At 36.7% G+C, this 24877-nt stretch overlaps 1 pseudogene; it reads left to right on the top strand.

Annotated features, from left to right (window-relative positions):
• The window catches only part of LOC129405030 (uncharacterized), a 314505-nt pseudogene that overhangs the window by 139810 nt on the left and 149818 nt on the right, over positions 1 to 24877 (top strand).

Here is a 24877-nt window from a genome sequence, read left to right as displayed (position 1 = left end):
CCCCCTGAGCGCAGAGCCAGGAGGAAGCCTTGGGCACAGCAGAATGTGGCCACAGAACAACAACAACAAAAAAACAAAGACATTCATTTATAAAATGATGCTGGTTGGAACACTCAATTTCCATAAAGGCACTGCGCAGAGCACCTCGTCTCTGTTCACAACGAACTGAATCTCAAGCGGGGCCCCTCTGCAAGGGCGCGCCCCCGAACGCGCATCACGCCTGCCCGTCCCGGTCTCCCCGCTTGCCAGCTGGCACTCCAGAGAAGCCTGCTCTCTCTCACACACGCATTTCTCTCCGCCCCACACACATCTTCCTAAATAAGTTTCAGTAAAAATGTCCTTGGGGAAGGAAAGGGAGGGCAAGGGAAGGGAGGCGAGGGGAGGGGAGAGGAGGGGGCTAAAAAATGCAAGGGTAGTCTTGCTTCCCTGGTGATGAGGACGCTGTGCATCAAAGCCGCAGATGCAGTGACCAAGGGCTGCCCACACACCTGGCGCATGCAGGGCTCCGAGTATTACTTGGGGGCCCCCAAGGGAAGAGGGAAACTCACATGCCCTCCCTAGGGGGATCCGAAAGAATCGTTTTCCATCTCTTCCTTTCATTCAGTAGCAGGAAGTAGGAAAATAATCCTTGCAGAGTGACTTTTGTGAGCACAGCGGGAGGAGTTCAGTGTCCTCTTTTCTAAACACTGTCTAGTACGTTTGTACTCAAACTATCATGTAGACATAACAGGTGGACAAGCAGCAAAGTAAACTCTTGTTACTAACATACCTAACTCTTCTACACTTTGCTAAGGTCACGTTAAGATAAAACGTCCAGGCTGTTCGATGATGCTTTAGGTCTCCCAGTGGCCCGTGGAGACGGCTTTGACAGCAGCCCTCTATGGCAGTGAGACAGACGCCAACAGGTCAGCCCTTCCTGCCTCACTGCACCCAGCCGCCTCCCATGTGCAGCTGGGTTCTGGCACCAGCAACACCCAGGCACACCCAAGGTGGCCCCCAGTCCCACGCGTCAACCCCCAACAAAGGGCAACTGTGATCAAAGGCAGATTTTATCTTATACTCCATCTGAAGATTCTAAAATTCAGGTGGGTTTCATTGCATTCATTGACTTTATACCAATAAATTTACTTAATGTCAATCTTTTACTATGTGTTTTCGATTATTAGAAAACCATTTAAAAGACCTCTGTGACTATTTTCTCAGCGAAACTGCCAGAGAAATTTGTTTACTTGCAAAAAGCTCGAGGTCTGCGGGTTCCACTTCTCCTCTGGTCTCAATGCACGGCATTTTATTAACATTAATACTTGAGTGGGCTGGAGCCATAGCACAGCGGTAGAGCGATCGACTTTCATGAGCCAACCCGTGTCCAATTCCTCTGCCCCTCTGGGAGAGCCCGGCAAGCTACTGAGAGTATCGTGCCCGCACGGCAGAGCCTGGCAAGCTACCCGTGGAGTATTGGATATGCCAAAAACAGTAACAATAAGTCTCACATTGAGAGACGTTACTGGTGCCCGCTCGAACAAATCGATGAACAACGGGATGACAATGACAGTGACAGTATATATGCATATACTATATATATAATATAGTTACTTGAAAGATATATTGAATTCAACTTAAGTTTTAATTTGAAACATTTTTCCATCCTCTTATCACGTTTTTTAAATCTAAATCTTTTTTAAAATTTAATTAACTATAATATAGTCATATATATACATATATATATATATATATATATATATATATATTTGCCCCTTGCTAGCATTCTCTCTGCTGTCTAGCATAGAAATCTAATTGCATGCTATTTTCTGTTTTTGCTTTGGTCTATAAGCATTACATTCTCTTGCACAATTTCTATTTAGTCTTGAAATGATAAGTTTTCAAAGTGAAATAATTAAGATGACCCTCAAACTTAATCTCCTTTGGTGTAGTGTGATAAATCTATATAAATAAAGTTACAGGGTCACATTTGAATTAAAAAATATTAGTCTCCAGCTGTTATAGTTATGGCTGTTTAAAAATAAAAGTGGGTAAAGGTCCATCAGAGTAGAGAAGTAAGCAAACTCTAACATCTGGAAAATACTAAGATTTCTTAGTTGAAAATTATGTATTTGTTTCTTCCACTTATTTTCTACATAAGTGTCCAATTATTTAAGTCAGAGAAAATTTATTTGGAGTGCAAATACATAACATGCTAATCTTATTTACCTACTCAAGGACATATGCTGCCAATTTATATATGACCTGCATCATCTTATGTTACTCAAAAAAAAAAACAAAAAAAATTTTTTTGTCAAAAAAATACTTGGGACTGGATCAATAGCACAGCAGGTAGAGCATTGTCTTACATGAGACTGACCCACGTTCAATTCCCAGCATCCCATATGGTCCCCCCGAACACTGCCAGGGGTAATTCCTGAGTGCAGAGCCAGGAGTAACCCCTGTGCATTGTCCAAAAAGCAAAGCAAAATAAAACATTTGTTTCTCCTCAATCATAGTGACAAAACTTTTAAATAGGAAGGGGGAATTATTACCTGCATAATCATTTTTATCCATTTGCAAGGCACAAGACAAAGAAAATCTTTCATTCACAAGAAGAGAAAGCAATACATTATGAGAAAGAGAAAGTAGTTCAACTCTCATCTACTTAAAGATTTCTGGGGGAAGTGTTACAATTTTTTATTTGGGAGAAAGTCTTCTATAAAAAACAACACCTTTTATTCAAAAATCATTTGTCTATTGTGCAAGTACATCATTTATCAGGAAGTATATATGTACCTTTTATTCATATAAAATGTTTCTTCTAAAATTTCATTAAATGTTGATCCGATCACTTGACCTCATTATTTTGCAAAACATTGTCTTAGAAAGACATTTAGTACAAAATACACTAATCCAATTGACATACCCATGCTAATATGTTGGGGATGGAATATTTATGGAAGAAAAAGTGCAATATTAAACTAAGACATTTACATAATCCTGGACACAGGTGCTAGATTTAAAAAGCCAACATCACCTTTTATAATTGAAAGCAAGGTACCTTTGTGAAGAATCATTTATTAAAATAAAACTACTATTTCAACTGTGCATTAAGATTTGCTGCATAGAATGCCCCTTGGGCAGTGCTCTGAAATAATAGTGAATTGCTATTCTAATTCACAATGGAACATTTTAATAAGTGTGATAAATGACTCATGGAGAGCTTTAGATTTCAATGTCAGTGGAATTAGAATCAGGCAAAGGCTGGCCCTGGTTGATGGATGTAGAGGATTTTGTGGTAAACACTTTGCAATGTCAGGACAATACTAGCTTATGGAACACTCAAAGGCAAAATTCATATCCATTTGTCAACTTGCTGCCTAAGGGTAAAAATGTAAACAAGAAAACTAGTCTTACTATAACAGGTAATATACTCCCTTACTTTATATAATCCTTTGAAATGATACAAAGCTAAAATTAAAAGACACAATAAATGAAAGTAAATCATTTTGTACTTAAAGATACAGCATTGCCTTAGCAACAGAATACATTGAAAAATATATTATGATCCACTGGACTGAATTTCTTGACTTGTATTTTAAAAAATATTTTTTTCTTCAGGCATCCCAGCTTTATGAGGATATAAATATATGTATGGATGATTTTTTTTATTTCTAAGTAGCTGTAAACCATATTAACTCAAATAAATTATCCCGATATTAACTTAGATAATATCCAGAGGAATAATACAATAATTAAAACATAAGACATAAAAAAGCTATATTATACTTTCGTTTCAAATAAGGAAAAGTCTATCTAGTAACACTATTATTTTTAAATTTCTATACATGTGTATTTTACTTTATTTTTTTTTATTGTGTGTGTTTCTGTGCCATACCTGGCACTGCTCTGCGCTTTTTCCTGGCTTTCTACTCAGGGATCACTTCCTGCCATGCTCAAGGGACCATCTGTGATGCTGGGGATTGAACAGGGTTGCCACATGCAAGGCATGTGGCCTTAAACCCTTTACTTTTCTCTTTGACTCCAGTCAGAATATTTTAAATGCCAGCTTTCACCTTGGAGGGGAGGTTTTTCTGGTGAAATATGAAGCTAATCATTACATAGAGGGTACCAAAAAATTTTTAAAAAATGGTCAATCCAGATTGATGGCTGGTAGTTCTCTGTGTTTGTTAGTTGCCTTGTGTTCAGGGGTTCTTGTGACATTGGGATCAAACTCAGAGCCTTAAATCTATGAGAGCCTATCACTGGGAGCCACATCTTAGTTTCTGGTGGTTAAAAGATTTAAAGAGAAAAGGGGATTTACACAAAAGACTTGACTTGGGTGGTCATAAAATGAATAGATCTGTGAACCCACTAACTAAACTTTTTATTTTATTTTATTTTTTATTGAATCACAGTGAGATACCCATTTACAAGTTTTTTTTGAAATTGGGTTTCAGTCATAAATGTTCCAATACCTGTCCCTTGACCAGTATATATTTCCCACCACCAATGTCCCAAGTTTCCCTCCCTACTTCCCCTGCCTGCTGTGTGGCAGGCTCTCTCTCTCTCTCTCTCTCTCTCTCTCTCTCTCTCTCTCTCTCTCTCTCTCTCACACACACACACACACACACCCACTCTCTCTCTCTCTCTTTCTCTCCTCATTATGTCTTGTAATACACATGCTAAAAGGTTATAATGTATATCCATTAAGACTTTCTAACATTTTAAGAATGTTTGCAGAAACCTTAATGGAGTTGTCATGTCCAGATGGTCTCGATGCGTAAGTTTTACTGACCAGGTACTCAAAGCAGCTTCTAATGCAGCAATGATAAGTGTAATATAAGTGTAATATAGATACAGGGGACAGGGGACAGACTAAAATTCTCTACTTGCCTAGCTCTGTCTTACTACTCAACCAGAAATCCTCTGCATGAATTCTTCAATAGTTCTGAAGGATGCAACAAGCGTTCTAAGCTATTATTTCCATCACACATTTTCTAATATGTAGCATGTAAGGTCAAAGTATAGAGCTAATATCTACAAACTACTCTTTGCCACTAATAGATCTGAATAAAATTTTTGTTTGATTGTTTCTGGGGTCATATCAAGTAGTGCTCTGGGCTTCCTCTTGGCTGTGTGCTCAGGGATCACTCCTATTGGAGCTCAGAGGACCTAGAGAGGACTCTGAGGATCGAAAGTGGTAAGCTGCATGCAAGGCAAGTGCCCTACCCATTATACTATCTCTCCAGCCCCTAAAACTGAGTGACATTAAAGAGGATCAGTAGCCAGGGATGTGATTCACGTGTGAGAGCACAGGGCTCGCAGGTGTGAGGCCCTGGGCTCAATTCAGGTGCTGACTGTAACTCTGGTCCCTCAATACCACCTGGAGTAGCTCTGGTGGCCCCCAAGTGCTGCTGAACCACCTTGTACTGCTGCCCTCCTCCCAGTGAGGGAAAGAGAAAATGAAAGGGCTCTAGCTAAAGTAGGACCCGTAGAAGGAAATGTAAAAATATGGTACTTTTAAAAAATATATATTGTTATTTAGAAACTATAAGGTGACATATTTTAATGACATTAGGAGGAGAAACTTTATGTTTGCAAATAACAGCCACAAACAGTATTCAAAAAGAGTAAGTCAGCTGGAGGTTTCAAAATGCTGTTTGATTGTTATTAAGGCAATGAAACCCAAATGTTCATCGCCCTGGGGATCTCATTCAAGTTAGAAACCGGATGCAGTACGTCTGCCAAGCAGATTTTTATTTCTCACCAGCTTCTGACTGAAGTTGTTGCTCTCGCAATGCAGGCTACGTCCTGGTAAGACAGGCATAATGAGAGAAGTACCCAGGGCTTTATTTTGGGTATATTGTAAAGGAGAATTTTGTTGTTGATTCGAGCATCATACACGGTGCTGCTCAGGGCTTACACCTGGCTCTGTACTCGGGAATCACTTCCAGCAGTGTTGAGGGAACCATATGGAATGCTGGCAATGGAACCAGCTGTATGCAGGGAACATTCCCTACCTGCACTACCATTGCTGGCCCCAAACAGAAGAATTTCAAACAGAAGAATTTCAAGTAGTGTAAAATAACTTTTCCCTGCTACTGGTAATTGTATAATAAAATACACCACAAATATCACTCTGTTTTGGTTCAAATAGTGTCAGAAAATGACAGAGTGGATGTCATAGTTGTGGATGCTGACTATATATGCATATATAAGGATTTGATCCTAATTTACTGGCAAGTTGTGCGGACCAGGTGCCTGCAAATATTTATTATGAATTTAAAAAATTAATAATGGTAGGTTTATTTGATGTTGATGATAAATAAATAAGACAACATAAAAAAGTTTATGACTTCTAGCATTTTTGAAAATCTTATGAACTATATTTGTATTTATATGTAAATATTACTATCCAGAAACTAGAAATTTTGCTTTTTTTTGGGGGGGTCACCCAGAGATGCTCAGGGGTTACTCCTGGCTCTGCACTCAGGAATAACTCCTGGCAGTGCTTCAGGGACCTTTTGGGATGCTGGGAATGGAACCCAGGCCAGCCCCCTGTAAGGCAAACGCCCTACCCACTGTACTATTGCTCCAGCCCCCAAATTTTGCATTTTTAATTCCAGCATTTCCATTTAAGATCCAAAACATTTGACTGAATGCTTTAAACTTTTTCATCACAATCTCCTATTATAAAATAATTGCATTGATCTCATGTTTGCAAAAGTTATAAGCTTAGCATCTAAAAATATATCACAAAACTTAAAATTATTCAACTCGAATAAATTCAATTTTTACTTTTGGCATAATTTTTGTTGAAACTAATTTGCTAAATATTGTTAGAAGTTGAGAACAAACGAGTAACTTTCTTATCAAGATTTTTTAAATCTTGGGGGCTGGAGAGATAGCACAGCGGGTAAGGTGTTTGACTTAAACGCAGCCAACCTGGGTTCGATTCCCAGCATCCCATATGGTTCCCTGAGCTTCCCCAGGGGTGATTCCTGAGTGCAGAGCCAGGAGTAACTTCTGTGCATCGCTGGGTGTGACCCAAAAAGAAAAAAAAAAAAAAAGATTTTTAAAATCTTGTTCAACCAGAATTCTCAAAAAAAAATACAATGCACACTCATTTTTTTTTTCTTTTTGGGTCACACCCAGCGATGCTCAGGGGTTACTCCTGGCTTTTCACTCAGGAATTACTCCTGGCGGTGCTTGGGGTACCATATGGGATGCCGGGGATCGAACCCGGGTCAGCCATGTGCAAGGCAAACGCCCTACCCGCTGTGCTATCGCTCCAGCCCCCACACTCATATTTTAATGTTGATAAGAAAAGGATTATTAATGTGTAATAAGCACACACTAAATGTTTTGCTCTAAGGCATCTACCTCAGAACTCATAATACTCAGTGCCTCTTTACCTTTTCTTGTAAAACTTATTTTATCAGGAAAAACAAAAGCAATTCACTATACTTGAACCCTGAGAACGAAGATACCCTGCAAGTAGTTAATAAAGAAATTATTCAAGAGTAATTTTTTTTCTAATTTTTATGTCATATTCACTTAAATGTATACTCTACCTCTTTTCTTCATATTCAGTGTAAAATGAGACTACTGATACAGAACTTGCTATTTGGAGACATTGTGGTGAAATATGAGAATTAGAGAAAATGATGACATTTAAGTTTTGCAGTCAAGAAAAATTCCATAAAAATAAAAACCTCACAGAGTCTGAAAATAGCTTGGAAGATCAGACAAAAATTCCAGGAAGAGACAGAGACAGAGACAAAGACAAAGACAGAGAGAGTAGTAATGAGGAAAAGTATAATCAGAAAGAGTAGAAATCTAGAGTTACAGCTTCCTTGATTTTACCAAAGTAGCATCAGGCAAGGATACTGCTAATATTTTCCGGTTTCAGTGAAAGATCTTCTGTTACCTCTTTATTAATGAGTTGGAGTTCAGAATAATTATCAAATTAATTAGACACAAATGACAGGAGCTATGGACTCTGATAAAGTCAACACTATACATATTAGATAAATCTATGGACTCTGATAAAGTTAACTCTATAAAGATTAGATAAATACTATCTAAATAATTATTTTGAATGACTGACCAAAACCTGCTCTAAGCACAATAGTGACATGATTAAAATCATAATTTCTGATTCTCAAATAGATTATTTGAGAATAATAATCTATTATTATATAATAGATTATTATATATATAATATATAATATATATATATAATAAGAATCTGTGAATACCAATAAATACACAAATAGAAAATAAAAATTCTGGCCATAGTGAATTAGCTATAATATCGTTTAACTTGAAAATTAACATTATTTCTGTAATTATTTGTATTCATGCGTATATTCATGTGGAATTGCTCATAAAAAATTTTACTTAGTTATTTCTTAGGCACTAAAGGTTAATTTATTGAGCTAGATGTGGCTGGTGTGGAGCGAATGCTGGAACACAGAATGGTATTGCATACAGGCAAATGAGTTCAATTCTTCTCAATTGATAGGCTGAAAACGTGTCAGCAATTGGGACTGGAGCGATAGCACAGCTGGTAGGGCGTTTGCTTTGCACGCAGCCGACCAGGGTTCGAATCCCTTCGAATCCCATCATCCCATATGGTCCCCTGGGCACTGCCAGGAGTAACTCCTGTGCATGGCCAGGTGTGACCCAAAAAGAAAAAAAAAGAAAAAAAAGAAAAGAAAACCTGTTGTCAGCAATCATGTTAACCTTACATCCACTCCCTCCTTCATGTAATTTAAAAAGCTTGCAAAAGAGAGACTTCAATTACTGTTGATTTTTTTTTTGATGTTTTTAGAATAAGATGAACAGAAAGGGATAGAGGGGTCTTAGAGATCAATCTGATAACACGTATCAAAAAATGAATAATGTATACAAAATTGTATACAAAAATGTATAATATCTTTGACCATTTGCTATATTAGGAGTTTATTCAAAATAATTACCTAATTACCCACATGTGAATTACAAACATATATAGAGGAATACACATAAGCATATGGAAATAATTGATATCATGTAGCTTTAGGAAGTTAAAATTAGGGACCCAGGGACCAGTGAGATACAACAGCAAGCAAGGCTCTTGTCTGGTATTGAATGCAACAGCTTCAGGTTTGAATTTCTGTGCTCCATGGGGTCCCCCAAGCACAACTGTTAAAGCTCAGAGACTGGAGAAAGTCCCGAGGACCACCTTGTATGACCCAAAACTGAAAAGTGAATAAATAAATTTAAAATTAAGTGGATAGAGAGAAAGTACAGGGATTAAAACACTTGACTTGAGCATTCACTTCTATAAGTAAAACAGAACACAGAGGCAGGAGCAAACCAAAAGTAACACACCCCGGTGTGTTTTGGCTAATCTTCACACCCTTTCCCCCCCCAAAAAAAAGAAAATTAAATTATAATTATAATAGTGAAATGCCACAGCTCTTCTATTAAATTATAACAATGGAGACATTACTGGTGCCCGCTCGAGCAAATCGATGAACAATGGGATGACAGTGATACAGTGATACATGAATATGTACAGTACACAAAATGCTAATAATATTATAGAGTGGGGAACCCACATAATCAAGTAACAGTAATTCAAAAAGGGTATGACAGTTTGAAAGAGAGCATTGGTTTCATACAAAATAATGCATCTTACCATAAGATCCAAAAATCATGTTCCTATGAATTTAATCAAGTTAGTTGCAATGTATGTCTATTTGAAAACACTGTATACAAATATCTAAAGTAGTTTAACTAATTCATGAAGCAGTAGACACACTAATTCATATTCCATTTTTATGTTATTTCCTCAGGGTTAATATCAGGCTATTATAAATATTAATTATTAAATCCAACATATGTTGAAGGTAACTATTTGCTGTGACATAAAAATTCTGTTACAGTATAGCGCTGGTGTCAATTATCTTTTTGTCATATAAACTTGGTAAATCTATACTACTATTATTATAAACATTGTATTTGCATCTTTTAAAGTAATTAACATATAGAAAATATGTATTTATAGAATATACTCACTTATATAGAAAATGTTGTTAATGTTATTCTTCATTTGTTCCTTGAATCTTAGTTCTTGTGATTTATTTTTTTACTGTAAGATTTCTTGAAGGAATACCTTTTAGTAATAGTAATATGTTTCTCAATATTTACCTGTGAACATAAAAATTTCACTTTTATTTTCAAAATATATTCTGTTGAGTGTGCTTCTGACACTGGATTTTATTGATTTTCTTTTTTTTCCCCCAGCTTTTTGAATCTGACATCCCATAATCTTTTGATTTTCTTAGTAATCATATTGATTTGCCCCACTACATGATGAGTCATTGCTCTTTTGTTATAACAAAATGTATATCTTTGTCTTTCAACAGTTTGACTATGCTTTCTTTGATGGACTTATTTGTAAGGATTTATTTACAGCATTCTTGCTGTAGTGTTCTTTTGAAGTGTCCATCAGCATGGTTTTCAAGCTACTTACCATTATTTCTTCACATTTCTTTCTGCTCCTAACTTTGTCTTCTGCTGTCCTTCTCATGTTTACCAGTATGTTTGACATCCCACAATTTTATTATGACTTGCTAATGTTTTTCTAATCTTCACTTTTCATTGAATAGTCTCTATTGAACTCTCCTCGAGATCTTAGAGTATATTTTTTGCTTTAAAAATACCTACAATAAAAATATCTGCAATAATACTTGATTATAAATTTCAGTTACAAACTTCAACAAGGAAATTTGTTTTCTGTTCTTGTATAAAATTTCAGCACACAAACTTAATCTTACTTTGTCAAATTATATGTTTTGTCAATTTTTAAATATTACTTTCTTCTAAATTTATAGTTTTGGTTTTGAAAACTTTTATGCTGCTATTAGTATATCAGAATTGATATATTTTGAGCATTTTCCTACAGGATTATGATTTACAGGTAATTTCAGCCACTTCACTTCATAATGCTTTCCTGGTATTTTATAATTCTGCATTTTATTATTTTTTTGTGGAAATCATTGTCACTCTATTTATTTTGTTATTAAGTAATTTATCTTATTATTGTTAAAACCCGCACAATTATGCTTTCCCATTAAGCTGGTGATTGTGACCGCCCTTGTTCAATTTTTAAATATTTAAAAATATTTTAAAGTATGCGACAACTCGAAATACTGTTTTCATCTATCTTAGAGGCTAAGATAGATATATCAGTGATGGGACAGATACGGTGTTCAATTAACTTTCACTAATACTGCTTGCAGTCTAGCATTGGATGTGTTGATAAGCATGGATAGGGGAGCAGAAAGTTCTCGCTGTTTCTAAGCTCATCTAATTTTTCAACTTTCAGTGGATAATTTTTGCTTCTTTTGTGTTTATGTGATTCAGGGTCAGCCAGGTATGTATCTGACATGGGTCCTCTCTTTTCTATAGGTTTTCCTTATATCCCAGTCATACATGTGCTTTCTCCAATTACACTTAAAAATTCTGGCTTGTACAAATGCTGTTTTTCACACTCATACAACCATGAAATTATTGTTTCCTTTAACAACACTGCTGGATGTAGGAATTGCCAGTAACTGCAAATCAAAGGAGACATTTTGTGACCAAAAAGAAGCTTTTTCTGTCAAGCTGAAGCAGAGCCTTTGTAGTCAACAAGCTCTGACTAATAAGTTTTATCAAGTTGAATCACTGCAGAATCATAATGATTTTACTAGAGATCTTATATTTATTTCAAGAATAAACACATTTTAAGATTAAAAATAAGTGATAATTTCCAGAGTGATGAGGTGATTATTTTTGAATAATTATGTTCTGTTTCATAATTGCTTTTAAGGATGGTACTTTATTTATTTTGTTTACAAAATAAAATCCTACATTTTCCTTTGGACATATCCCAAGTAGTGGTCAGGGAGGCCTAAAGTTGTCAAGAATGACTCTGAATATTAAAGATATGCTCAGGGCCCTGGACCACATAAGGTAATGCTCAATATTTCCAAGTGCCCGCAGTGCTAAGATAATAATATGGTTCCAGAAATCTAACTTGGGTTAGCTCTCTGCATGGCTTAAGTCTTTATTCCTACAGCTTATGTATGAAAGGATTTAACATGTCTTGGTGATAGCAATATCACCACAAAAATTCCCTTAACATGTTTTTAAACTCATATGCAACATTTTGGTGTGTTTACTATTTCTATGTTTAAATCATGATAATGATAATCACTTATTTCGAAAATTTACTTAGCATGGGAAATGCGCTCTATACTTGAAATTTTGAAGCGTTATAGCTAAATAAAGATTATGAGCTACTAGAAGTTGGAGAAAATAGGAAAAGCAAACATAATGGAGAATGAGAAACTATAAAATTTAATTCCTTGAATCAGATGGTAATAAAATATGCCAATGAGCTTTCTTGAAAGGTGCAATCTGAAATTCTTATTTCAGTAAATCTGATTTTATCTATACCACAGATCTATGCGTTGATATTACACCCTGATAGCAGCAATAATGTATATGCTATGTAGAATTCTAAAATTGTCACTAAGTTACACGCTGAGTGATAGTTATGTGGTAAAGAGGAAGTAAACTTACACAATTAGACTTGAAAAAACATGATGATTTTGAAATTAGTTAAAAGGTAAATTATCCTAATTGGGTGTGGTGTATTTGACCTTAAAAAGTAGGTCTTGAATCTAGAGGTCAGATACATGAGAGCAGCAGACACTTTCCCCTGTGGACCTTGAAAACACTGAATGTAATATCCCTTGGGAAGGAACAATGGCCACCCTCAAGAGCTGCAACATTCTGCCCTACACAGACACAAGGAACTAAATTCTTTCAATAATCAATTACTTCGAATGAAGACAAAGATTATTAATACTTTACAGACTGACATCTTATTTCCAGTGTGAGGAGCTCAGGAAAAGATCCAGATAAACTGTCCCTGGATCAATAAGGACTGTCGGGTGGAGTGATAGCACAGCGGGTAGGGCGTTTGCCTTGTAAGCAGCCGACCCAGGTTCGATTCCTCCATCCCTCTCAGAGAACCTAGCAAGCTATCAAGAGTATCTCACCCACACGGCAGAGCCTGGCAAGCTCCCCGTGGCGTATTCGATATGCCAAAACCAGTAACAAGTCTCACAATGGAGATGTTACTGGTGCCCACGTGAGCAAACTGATGAACTATGGGAGGACAGTGCTAAAGTGCTAAGTGAATGTAAAGTAATAAAATAATAATGTTTCCAGTTATTAAGTTTACTGTTTTCTAATGCTGCATAATAAAACAGAGTGGACATTTTCAAATAAAACTTCAGTAGTATCTCTCTCTTTTTTTTTTTAATTTCTGCACTGCTCACCAATATCGTAGTATCTCTTAACACTTTGTTGTGTCACTCTTCTTTAGGTATAACTTTATTTAAATAAAATCGCTTTGATGTTCCACCTCTTTCTCATCATTACTGCATTTTTTTTTTTGTGGCACTAATCATCCACTTCCAAACCTGCTGCATTCTGAACTGAGCAAATGAGAGCACCATTTAAGTTATTTTGTAACAGTAAAGAAAGATCCCCTTTTCTGCTGCACTTTATTAGCAAATGAAATAAAGGCTAAGAAATATTGGTTATCATTTTTGTTTCTATAAAGAAAAACTGTGCATTCAGAGGGCAGCAACATGGAATCAAAAGAGAGATAAGTTGGATTTGAGAGATGGCCTATGGTTTTCTTTTTCTGAATATTAATACAACACTGAAAGTGCTGGATACAGGGGTCAAAAACATTTAGAAAATATTTTTTCCCACACCATTTTCAGTTGAATTTCATTTCTTACAGCTATGAGAAATGTGATTTACAAAGAAATAATGAGCCAAAAGCAGAATTGAAAATAAGAAAAATGTAGTCTGAGAATATGAATTCAATGAGCATGATTAATATATTGTATACATGTCACTAGTTTCTTTAATGTTCTTTCACAAAACACAGCTATTTGGGTTCTTTGGATTTTGGCTCAATTTTATGATTATAATTCTCCATACATAATACAAAATTTGGAAACTATTCCTTTCTAACATGGAATAATGGCAATATTTATTAATAAAAGACTAATGTTACTTGTTTTACCTTATTTTCTTAGAATTATTTTATTTATATAAATAACATATTATATATTAATATCAGAAAATATTAAGATTAATATTTACAAAATATGCATTCATATCTAAATAATGCTAGATTTTGTATTTACAAAAGTATTATAGTAATATGTATGACTTTATTACATATTAAAATAGTTTGTCATAGATCCATGATAAAATAAATATACCGACAGGTAATTTATGTGTACATTTATATATATTATTGAATGAAATGAACTACCATATTTCTACTATTCTTCTATTCTTGGGTGTTAATCTTCTACTCTGTTATTCTATATTCCACAGATGAGTGCAATCTTTCTATGTGTGTCTCTCTCTTTCTGACTCATTTCACTTAGCATGATATTTTCCATGCTCATCCACTTACATGCAAAATTCATGAGCTCCTTTTTTTCTAACAGCTGCATAGTATTTCATTGTATAGATGTACCAAAGTTTCTTCAACCAGACATCTGTTCTAGGGCACTTGGTTTTTTCCAAATTCTGGCTATTGTAAACAGTGCTGCGATGAACATATAAGTGCAGATGTCATTTTGACTATACTTTTTTGCTTCTCTGGGATATATTCCCAGCAGTGGTATTGCTGGGTCAAATGGGAGCTCAATTTCTAATTTTTTGAGAGTCGTCCATATTGTTTTCCAAAAGGGCTGAACCAGTCGGCATTCCCACCAGCAGTGTAGAAGGGTCCCTTTCTCCCCACATCCTCTCCAATAGTGGTTGCTTTTGTTCTTTTGGATGTGTGCTAGCCTCTGTGGTGTGAGGTGGTATCTCATGGTTGTTTTGATCTGCATCTCCCTGATGATTAGTGATGTAGAGCACTTTTTCATGTGCCTTTTGGCCATTTGTATCTCTTCCTTGGGAAAGTTTCTGTTCATTTCTTCGGCCCATTTTCTGATGGGGTTTTCTTCTTGTAAAGTAACTAATCAGCAACCAGCTTGGTCCTCGTTCTTCCTTAGCCTGTCCTTGGCCAACACCATCGTGATTCAGCCCATACACAGCAGCTCCAGAGCACTGAACGCGGGCGGTGAAACAGAGCCACCCGGAGAGCTCGAGAGTGCTCACACCTTTAGGCGTGCCTTAGTTTTTTACAAAAAGACTTAAAACTAAATGGATTTTTCAGGTATCACTTTGTAATTTTTAATTATTTTATTATTAAATGTTAACACAATCATTTTAGTTACCAAGTTTTGTGGAATCTATCTGCATTGCTTAAGTATCTCCCCCATTACTATCAGAGGTTGGCACTTATTTGAAGGTGCGTTTTAGAGTTGAGAAAACGTGTACTCAGCTATTAAATTATAGATGAATTATAGCATAACTTCAATAAATAAGTCCTAAGTTCTCACAAAATGTTATTATGAGAAAATTTGTGAAAAATATAAGTTAATCAAGAGTTTTCAATGTGTATATGTTATTTTTGATGGTTAAGATAAATTATTGAATAGCTTTTTCCCCCAAATATTCTATAATTGACTAATACATATATTTTAAATAGGAAAGCAGTTGCATGTATTATTGCATAAAAACAGACATTGAAACTTAGGGATAGGGGTTATTAAATGTCAAAAAAACAGCTTTGTGTGTGCCTAACATATTTGAGACACTGCTTTAAGTACTTGAGCCTTTGGTGTCTCCAAAATGTTGACATGGATGCTGTTATTTTTGTATTATGAGTCTTCTAAATTGAGTAAAGAGCAATTGATGACCAGTTTGATGCAATTTTAATGTTGTTGAATTAGAATTCAAACAGTTTAAAACATTTATATATTCTGTATATGTGTTTCATGTAGAGTCTGATATGCAATTATTGGTTGAATTCTGTACGCGACCTGCCAATATATATTATGTTTTCATTATTTGTTGACAGGCCAGTTTTGAAGGCATTAGTTTTAATTGTTGCCACTCTCTAATCTTTTTAATTTTTCCAATTATTTTTTGTTGAGGCAGCGTGGCTTCCAATAGCATTCTTACTGTTCCCTCCCACATAGCAGCCTGGCAAGCTACCTGTGGCATACTGGATATGCCAGAAACAGTAACAATGAAGGTCCTCATTCCCCTGATCCTGAAAGAGTCCCCAAAATGCCATCAGGCTACACTAGCACACAACAGGGACAAATGGGGACATTACTGGTGCCCGCTCAAGCAAACAGATGAACAACGGGATGACAGTCACAGTGACAGTGACTTGTTTTGTACTTACAATATTGCTGCACCAAATCCATCAGCAGTACCTTTATCGATCAGCTACTGTCCTCTCTTCCTTTTCTCCTTCCTTGGTAGCCTCAGCTTTTACTCCCGTTTGCAATATTCCAGATTTGTTTCAAATGGTCATTGTCTTGCTTTGCTTGTATTTAACATGTGAGTTAGTAAATTTAGTATTAGTCTTTCTTGTTCTGACTCATTTTACTTGATACCTTACAGTTCTACCCAAGTTGAAACGTAATAAATAAATAAATAAATAAATAAAAACAATAAATTACAACTTCTCTCATTACTGAGGAATGTTCTGTTTTGTGCATATACCTCAATTTTGGGAGGTGGGGGACACCTTGCATAGCTCTGTGCTCAGGGATAATACCTGATAGGAATCAGGAGACCATACATGGGGGCTGATGGCAATCAAGCCTGGGTTGAATGTATAACACAAGTGCCCTCTGGCACAGTATTATTGCTCTAACTTTCAACCACATAAAAAAAATGTTTTTTTTTTTCTTTTTGGGTCACACTTGGTGATACTCAAGAGTTCTGCATTCAGTAATTACTTATGTTGGTCCACAGAGGACCATATGGGATGCCCTAGTCAGTCATTTGCAAGTCAAGTGCCCTTTCCACTGTACTATCTCTCCAGCCCCATCAACCATATCTCATATATATATACACACTCGGCTGTTTGTAGTTTTCAGCGGTTCTTTGTCCTAAATTGTTAGTTATTTGAAATAGTACTGTAACAAACAGAGAGTCTCTTGCCCACACGCCTGGCTGTCTTCCCTGGGGCCCCTCAGAGGGGATGGGCTCCAGCTTCCCTCCCCACCCCTAGCAGAGCTCCAGGTGGTCAAAAACCACCGGATCCTAGCTACAGCCATGCTGGAGGGCCCCTCCACACATTCAGACAGGCCTCATGCATGAAGGTACTGGCAGAGGAACCCAAGTGTGTGTAATCCCATCAAAGGTCAACATCCAGAGAGAGACTTAAAAGCAAGCTCTAAAGCGGCTGCACGATATCTTTTGCCTACTTCTCCCTCTGGGAGAAACTGGCAATCTTCTAAGAGTTTCCTGCCCATATGGGATAGCCTTGCAAGCTTCCCATGGTGTATTCATATGCAAAATCCAGTAACAAGCTGGATCTCATTCCCCTGACCCTGAAGAGGCCCCAGTGCAACATCTTTAGGAGGGCCGAGTTGAGATAGACTTCTAAGATCTCAGGGAAAGGACAAAATGAGATGTTACTGAGCCCGCCCGAGAAATCAGTGATCAACGAGATTTTGTGATCATGATCGTGACTGTAACAAACATTGGTGTGCATATGTATTTACAAATTAGTTTTTTACGTTTTTTTTAGCGGGTTATTCAGGAATAGATGTTTCAGTCAAATGGAAATTCTGTTTTCCCTTTTTTTGAGAAGTCTGTATTGCTTTCCACAAAGGCTAAACCAAAGGACAGTCCCAGTAGCAGTGAATGAGGGTTCCTTTTGGCTTCACATACCTGCAGCATTATTTCTAGACGTTGAGGTATAAACCATTCTATCTGGTGTGAATTTATAGCTCTTTGTTGCTTAGATTTGCAGTTTTCTGATAATGAGTGACTTTTAACTTTTTATATGTCCTTCAGCTGTCTATAAGTCTTTTTTTGAGTGAAGACCGATTTAGCTCCTCTCCCATTTTGTTTTCTAAGTATTATTGTTGTTGTTGAGCTTTGTGAGTGTTTTATATATCATGGACATCAATCTTTCTTCAAAGTATGATGAGTAATTATTTTGTTGCAATCAGTAGGGAATCTTTTGATGCTTACCCTTTGTTTCTTTCATAGTGTGTAAGCCTTTCGCTATTCTTGCTCATTTACATCTCAACTTTTATTCTCTTAGCTAATTTAGTTGGCACATTGAAAACTTTGAGTCGAATAGCTGAGATATTTTATGTTTTCCTTGATGTTCCTTATGTAATAATGTCTAATATAAAAGCTCTTACATCTATATTGAATTATATTTTGAGTATGGTGTGAGTAGATATCTAGCTTAATTTATTTATTTTTTCAATGAGGCTAAGCAGTTTAAAATAATCTATGAATAATGGTAGTTTGTTCTTTTGTCATGCTGAATTACTTTTCATTTCACTAACCTAATTGCTGTGGACTTCCAATGCTGTGTTGTATAATAGTTGTGGAAGTTTCCATCTCAAATCATGTGCTAGATCTTAGTGGAAAGGCTTTTAATCTTTCAGCATTGAGCATAGTGTTAGATAAGGATTTGGGATAAATGGAGTTCACTGAGAAAAGTTATTTCTATCCCCAGTGTATTGAAAGCTTTATGAAAACTGGCTGTTGAAACTTATATGATATAGTTTATATCAATTGATATGATCATTATTTTAATATTTTATATGGATGTAGTATATCACATACATTGACTTTGTATATTGAGCCTTTGTATATTGGGCTACACTAGCTCGTGACAGGGACAAATGGAGATGTTACTGTTGCCTGCTTGAGCAAATTGATGAGCAAAGGGATGATAGGTGATAGGTGATACTGAGCTATTCTGTATGCCTTTGATAAATCCCACTTGATTATCATGGTCTATGATCTTTTTATTATCTCATTAAATTTGTTAAGATTTTATTGTGAATGCTTGCCATGTTGAATATTATGTAACTTGGTCCTAACTTTCTTAGTCATTGTTCTGTCTTCTATTGGAATGAGTATAGTGCTGGCCTCATAAAAATGGTAAGAATTTTAATTTCTTCTGCTTTCTGAAAGAGTTTGAGAAAGATTCTCCTTAGGAGTTTGAAAGTACTCATTTATGAACCTGTCTGCACTGAATTCAATTTTGGAGGAGAGCTTGGATAACTGTTTTGATTTTAATTCTAGTTAGTGATCTGATAAAATTTTCTATTTTCTTTTATTCAGTCTTGGGAGGTTTCAATGCTCTAAAATATATCCAGCTTGTGTAAAAACACAAAAAAGAAAAAGAACGGGGGCGGGAGGAGCACCTCACTGCACTGAGCCAGGCACAGGGCAAATGAAGGAGCGGAGGCAAGATGGTTGGTCTCAATCGCTGTTCATTCCAATCTTCTCTATATACACTCCCGTCTCTCTCTCTCTTTCTGCTTCTCCCGGATCTGCCCTGGAACTCGCCCCCAGACCCCTCATACAGCCACCTTAAATCCCCCGCATCCGGCTCCAGATGCAGCTGGCCAGGGCTTATGCATAGGTGTGGTTACAATCAATAGGGGGTAAAGTTCTATCCCTTAAGGGATGCTTTCACTAGGACAGAATCTCTTTCAGCAGGACATCCACCCAAGAGCGGAATCCCATGGGTGTGTTTCTCCTCTCTTTGTCCAACTAACATATAGGTATTCATATTATAAATCATTTTGTATGGACATAGCAAGAGATGCATTAAGTTTATAGAATTGATCTCCCGGGGTCACCTTGATCTCAGACTACAGTGCTCAGGCCAGATTAGTCTTTCCTAGCCCTAGCAGGGCCCTAGTCTCGTCGTTGCTTTTGGATCATGACATGACATGCCCATGACCAAACTCTTAACATATAGTTAAGCATTAGGCGCTTTGGCCAGGCCCATCTCGATGCCAGGGTAGTACATAACTCACTGCTTGCCCTGGGTCCGTCCCATCCCTGGTCGGGACCCTGCTTTTGGGGGTGCTAGGAAGCAAGGGCAGCTGAGGCTTAAGTCGAGAAAGCAGATGCCTAGGAATGCATAATATTTGAAGCCAATTAAATCCCATGTTATCAAAGCATATTAATAAATGTCTTTCTTTGTCCATGCAAAAAGGATATTGTTTTAAAGTAAACGATTCAAAAGACATAAGAGAGGAGAAAGACAATATTAATTTACAATACAAGTACACTGTCCTAGCAAGGTCTGACCTTACAAATTAACAGAGTTTGATTAGAGGAAGAGCAGACAAACTGGTAGAAGTGGTTACAGATAAACAAAGGAATGGGAGTGACTCGGGAGCACTTTCATGGGCATGACTGATATACCTAAGCTCCTATTGGCAAGGGGAGAAAGGACAAACCAAAGTCAGGCCTAACATATTTAGAGCTATATCCCAACACAGTTCTCTAATTTAGTTGCAATACATTTGATCACAATCATCTAACATGATGTTTTGAAATTCTGAATTATTTGTTATAACTTCTTATATCATTTCAGCCTGAAGTTAGTTTTGTTTGATAAAGGTCTTGTCCCCTTTTAAGACACTATTGCTTCATGACTCTGTCTCTCTCCCTCTCTCTCTCTCTCTCTCTCTCTCTCTCTCTCTCGCTATCAGAGGTTGAGTTCATTTTTCCATTCTGTCTTGCTACTCTGTCCCTTTTAACTTTTGAATTCAGACCATTAGGTGAAATTCTTAAAATAAACAATTACATTGACATATTTTTATGTGAATTATAGGCATTCGTGCAGGCAGTCCTTATTTCTATAGCTTTATAATTTACTTTCCCCGTACTTAGATATCTGCTATTCATGAAGCATGGTCTCTACTTTCCTGTTTTTCCTTGCTTGGTTATGGTTATATTTTCTAAGTGTGTTTACTTTGCAAATACCACACAATTCCCACTTGGCTTTATCACTCCTCATAAGATCAAAGTATGTGAGTCTCAAGTTCATTTTAGTTGGCCCTGTCATTGCTCTACTCAACCTGTTATTTTTATGTTTTAAGTATCTTGCTATTTCCAAGTCACTGGCTTTTGATAAAAGGATGGATCTTCTTTTGATGTTTTTCCGATTAAAAAAAAAACAGCTCTTAATGGACCTTATACAGCTGCTTTCTGGACCATGAACATTTTTAGATGCTTATCTGTAAAGCATTGTGTCACTCATTCAATTTTTTTTTTAATTTTTGAGCCATACCCAGCCATGTTCATGTCTTACTCCTGGCTCTGTGCTCAGGGATCCATCCTGGTTCTGCTTAGGATTATGAGCTGCTCATTGTGCTGCTCGGGGCACCACATGTGGTGCTACAGATAACACCCAGGTGGAGGTAGGAAAAAGTAAAAGAAGAAAATATGTGTTGATCTGAAGCAAGAGAAAAGTGAAAAATTGTTAATGATTAGGATAATTAACTGATTATGCCTCCAAACAAAGTTCTTCTAAGTGCCAATACAAAAAAAAGATATTGTAGAGGAAAAGAGAATTTGCTTATTGAAATAACAAAATTAGACAACCACAACCTTCCTCTTTTCCAGTAAATATTGGGGAAAAAAACACAATGACTTTGTCACGCTATTTGAGAACCACAGGGTAGACCCTTGATCATTTCTAATGATAGAATTTATTTTTGCATTTTTTAAAAAAAAATATTTGTGGTGAAGGCACAGCTCTCATTGCTCATAAATTACTACTGGTGGTCAGCAGCATGCAAGGCAAGTATAGGATCCCCTGTATCAACTCTATGGCTTTGCGATTTTTCTTGTAATTTATTTTTATTTGTTTGATCTTATGATCATGGTTTCCCTCTGGCTCTGCTCTCAGGGATCACTCTGGGCTGTCCTTAGGGTACCATATGAGGCGGTCAGGGATCTAACTGTTCAGCTGCATGCAAGACAATTATCCTACCCACTGTACTATAGTTTCAGCCCATCATTCATGATAATATTTAAACAATTAATATTTCTATTAAACCTATTTTGGTTTTGGTTTTTGACCTCCAACTGGAGATGCTCAGCGTCTGCATTTAGAAATCACCCCTGGTGTTACTTACGGCACCATATGGGTTGTCAGAATGAAACGTGAATAGGCTGCGTGCAAGGCAAACAGGACTATCTCTCTGGCCCTTCTGTTCAATCTAAAGACCAGCTGAAATATGTGGAGTAAAACAAAGAATCATGAACCTATAGATAAAATTTTATTTTTTTCCTATGCTTTCATATCAGCATTTCAAGTTCATCTCTACCATGCAAGTATGTACACACATGTTACAAGAAAACGGAGATGGGAGAATCTGAGTAAGTACCAGCTACCTAAGTCCCTCAGAGAAAGTAAAGGAGAACTCGCCTGAATTCCTTGACCTGGCAATTACTCTCTTTGTCTTACAAGATGGCCATCAGCTAACCAGAAATTTCACCTGTTCTCCTTGGGATGTTAGCCCTGCTACCCTGAATCACAGGAGATCCAATGTACTTCTGATGTAGGTAGGTAGATAGGGAAAGGCATGGATAATGAAAATTCAGATTCTTTCTCTGGGAAGGAGAATCTTAAGACTTGCAGATTCAAGAAGACAAAAGACCAGAGGAAACCATCAGACACTGAGGATATGAAAGGACCCCTCCCCCAGGACCTCTCTGTTATTCTGATTAACTTCAGTGACCCAGCCCAAAGGCGACTCCAGAACACCCAGGATCAAGAGGAACCTGTAAAAGCCAGCCCAATAGCCCATTCAAGGCTTCCTCCACCCTTGGAGAAGGCCCTGTTCTCTCTTGAATGCATGACTCTTACCTCTCTTCCTTTCTTATTCCTTCCTCCTATCCTCAAAAGCCTCTAAATAAAATCTGTTTACTTCACTGCTTGTCTACTCCTGAAATTTTTTGAGCGAAGACAAGAACCCAGTAACTCTGGGTCCCCGGTGGTAGAGGTGGTTGGGGAGAAAGTGACCTTTTTTCTCCTCCCCACTTCATGTAAGTCACCTGTGGGGCCCACTGACATCACTTTGGTGCTTTAGTGCTCTGAGTCCTGAAAAAGGTTTGAAAATGACTTCTACTTGAAGAACTAAATTCTTTCTCTGAAAAGCAGTTTAATGATAAGGCAGTACAGAACACAACAGCAGGGCTTATTACAGAAATATCATGTGCTCGAGATTTGGGTCTGGACTCTCTCTCTCATGGGAGAATAGAGTAGCATTCTGGATTTGGGATGAAAGAAGTTATTAGAATGCGGTAACTATGGAAATGAATTTTGTGTAATGGGATGGGCCTAAGTAGCATAATGGGTTAGCCCAATGACAATGGTGCTAAAATGGCACATGTGTATAAGGATTATATATTGGCTTGATGTTTGATGCTTTATTATCTAAGCAGGAATTCAGGCTTTGTATAAGTTATTATGTATCTTGAGCTTGTTGCGAAAAATAAAATAGGGTTAGAATTTCATTTACTGAGCATGCTCCAGTAGTTAGGTGAGACAGACTTTGTGAAAGTCTGCTTTTTTCCAGGAAGTAGATATATTGAAGCTTTCTGGGTTATAGTCTCAGGCTCACCTGCCCACCCCCTTTTCTATTCACATAAAATCATTACTTTTGTTTCTTTTAGTAGTCTCATGTACTGCTCCCCCTGAAACAAATAGACTAGGTGACTAGCATTAGACTAATGGTTAAGAACATATTATGACTCTAACTGTGTGTAGGCAGTATATTTATAAATGTATGTATAGATGCGTAAAATTGAAATATCCTGACCTAAAAAGAAAGAGTAATGAGGTTGATATTGATTGTGCTTGCTTCAGTTCTTGCATGTCAGTGATCAGATTTAAGACATTTGGAGCCTTGAGTAACTTTCTTAAAATATTCCATTACTCTCAGAATAATCTTACCAAATGAATTATTAAAATTTTAATATTTTCTAACATTTTGTTTAAATTTGGATTAGGGCAAAATTCATTAAGAAAATTATCCAATGAATGAACAGGTATGAAAATTATATTTTGGAAATATTACTAAAGTTTAATTATTGAAATTGAATTTTTAAATAGGGATATGTTAATGCTTATTACAATAAGAACAATGGAACAGCAAATTAACTACAACATACATAGCAAACATTTAATTTTGAATGTTCACAAAATAATTTGCAGAATCTGTACATGTAGAAAGAATTTCTGATGTGATACCATTACAATTTGATATTATGTTTTCTAAAATGACATTTAATTAGAGAAATTCTGATTTTGAAGCATCTTTGATATTGTCTTAATAATACTTATTTTATGCTTCTAATGCGCTGAAATCTCAGTTACACATTTATGTTGTCTTAAGTCACTAAATTCGTGCTGATTTGTCATAGAAACAATTGAAATAATATAGAGTTCAATGATAATCAGTAAATGCAATCCCTATCCTTAATAATACTATTCCAACTTCAATCTATACCTAATCAAATTAAAATAATAGAAGTATCATCTTTTTAAAGGATAAGCATTTATATTGATGTATTTTTCTTCTGAATTACTGGTCAGAGAAACAAACTATTATCAGTTTATACTGCCCCTAGTGTCGTATAATCCCATCAATGTCCAATATCCAGAGACAATAAAACCAAGCTCTCAGAATAGAGCAATGCCCCTGCGCCTGGCTGTCTTCACCAGGGCCCCTCAGAGAGGAAGGGTTGTCTTTCCCTCCCCGCACTGAGCAGAGCCTCAACAGTTGAAGACCTCCGGAACCAGGCCACAGTCATGCTCAAGGCCACTATCCACACATTCGGATGAACCTCATGCATGAAGGAACCAGCAGAGGAACCCAGGTGTGCAGGACCTGGGGCCGAG

This window comes from Sorex araneus, chromosome 5 (genome assembly GCF_027595985.1).
Source record: "Sorex araneus isolate mSorAra2 chromosome 5, mSorAra2.pri, whole genome shotgun sequence".
NCBI lineage: Eukaryota > Metazoa > Chordata > Mammalia > Eulipotyphla > Soricidae > Sorex > Sorex araneus.
Note: the sequence above shows the minus strand (reverse complement) of the source record. Positions and strands in the feature narration are given on the sequence as shown.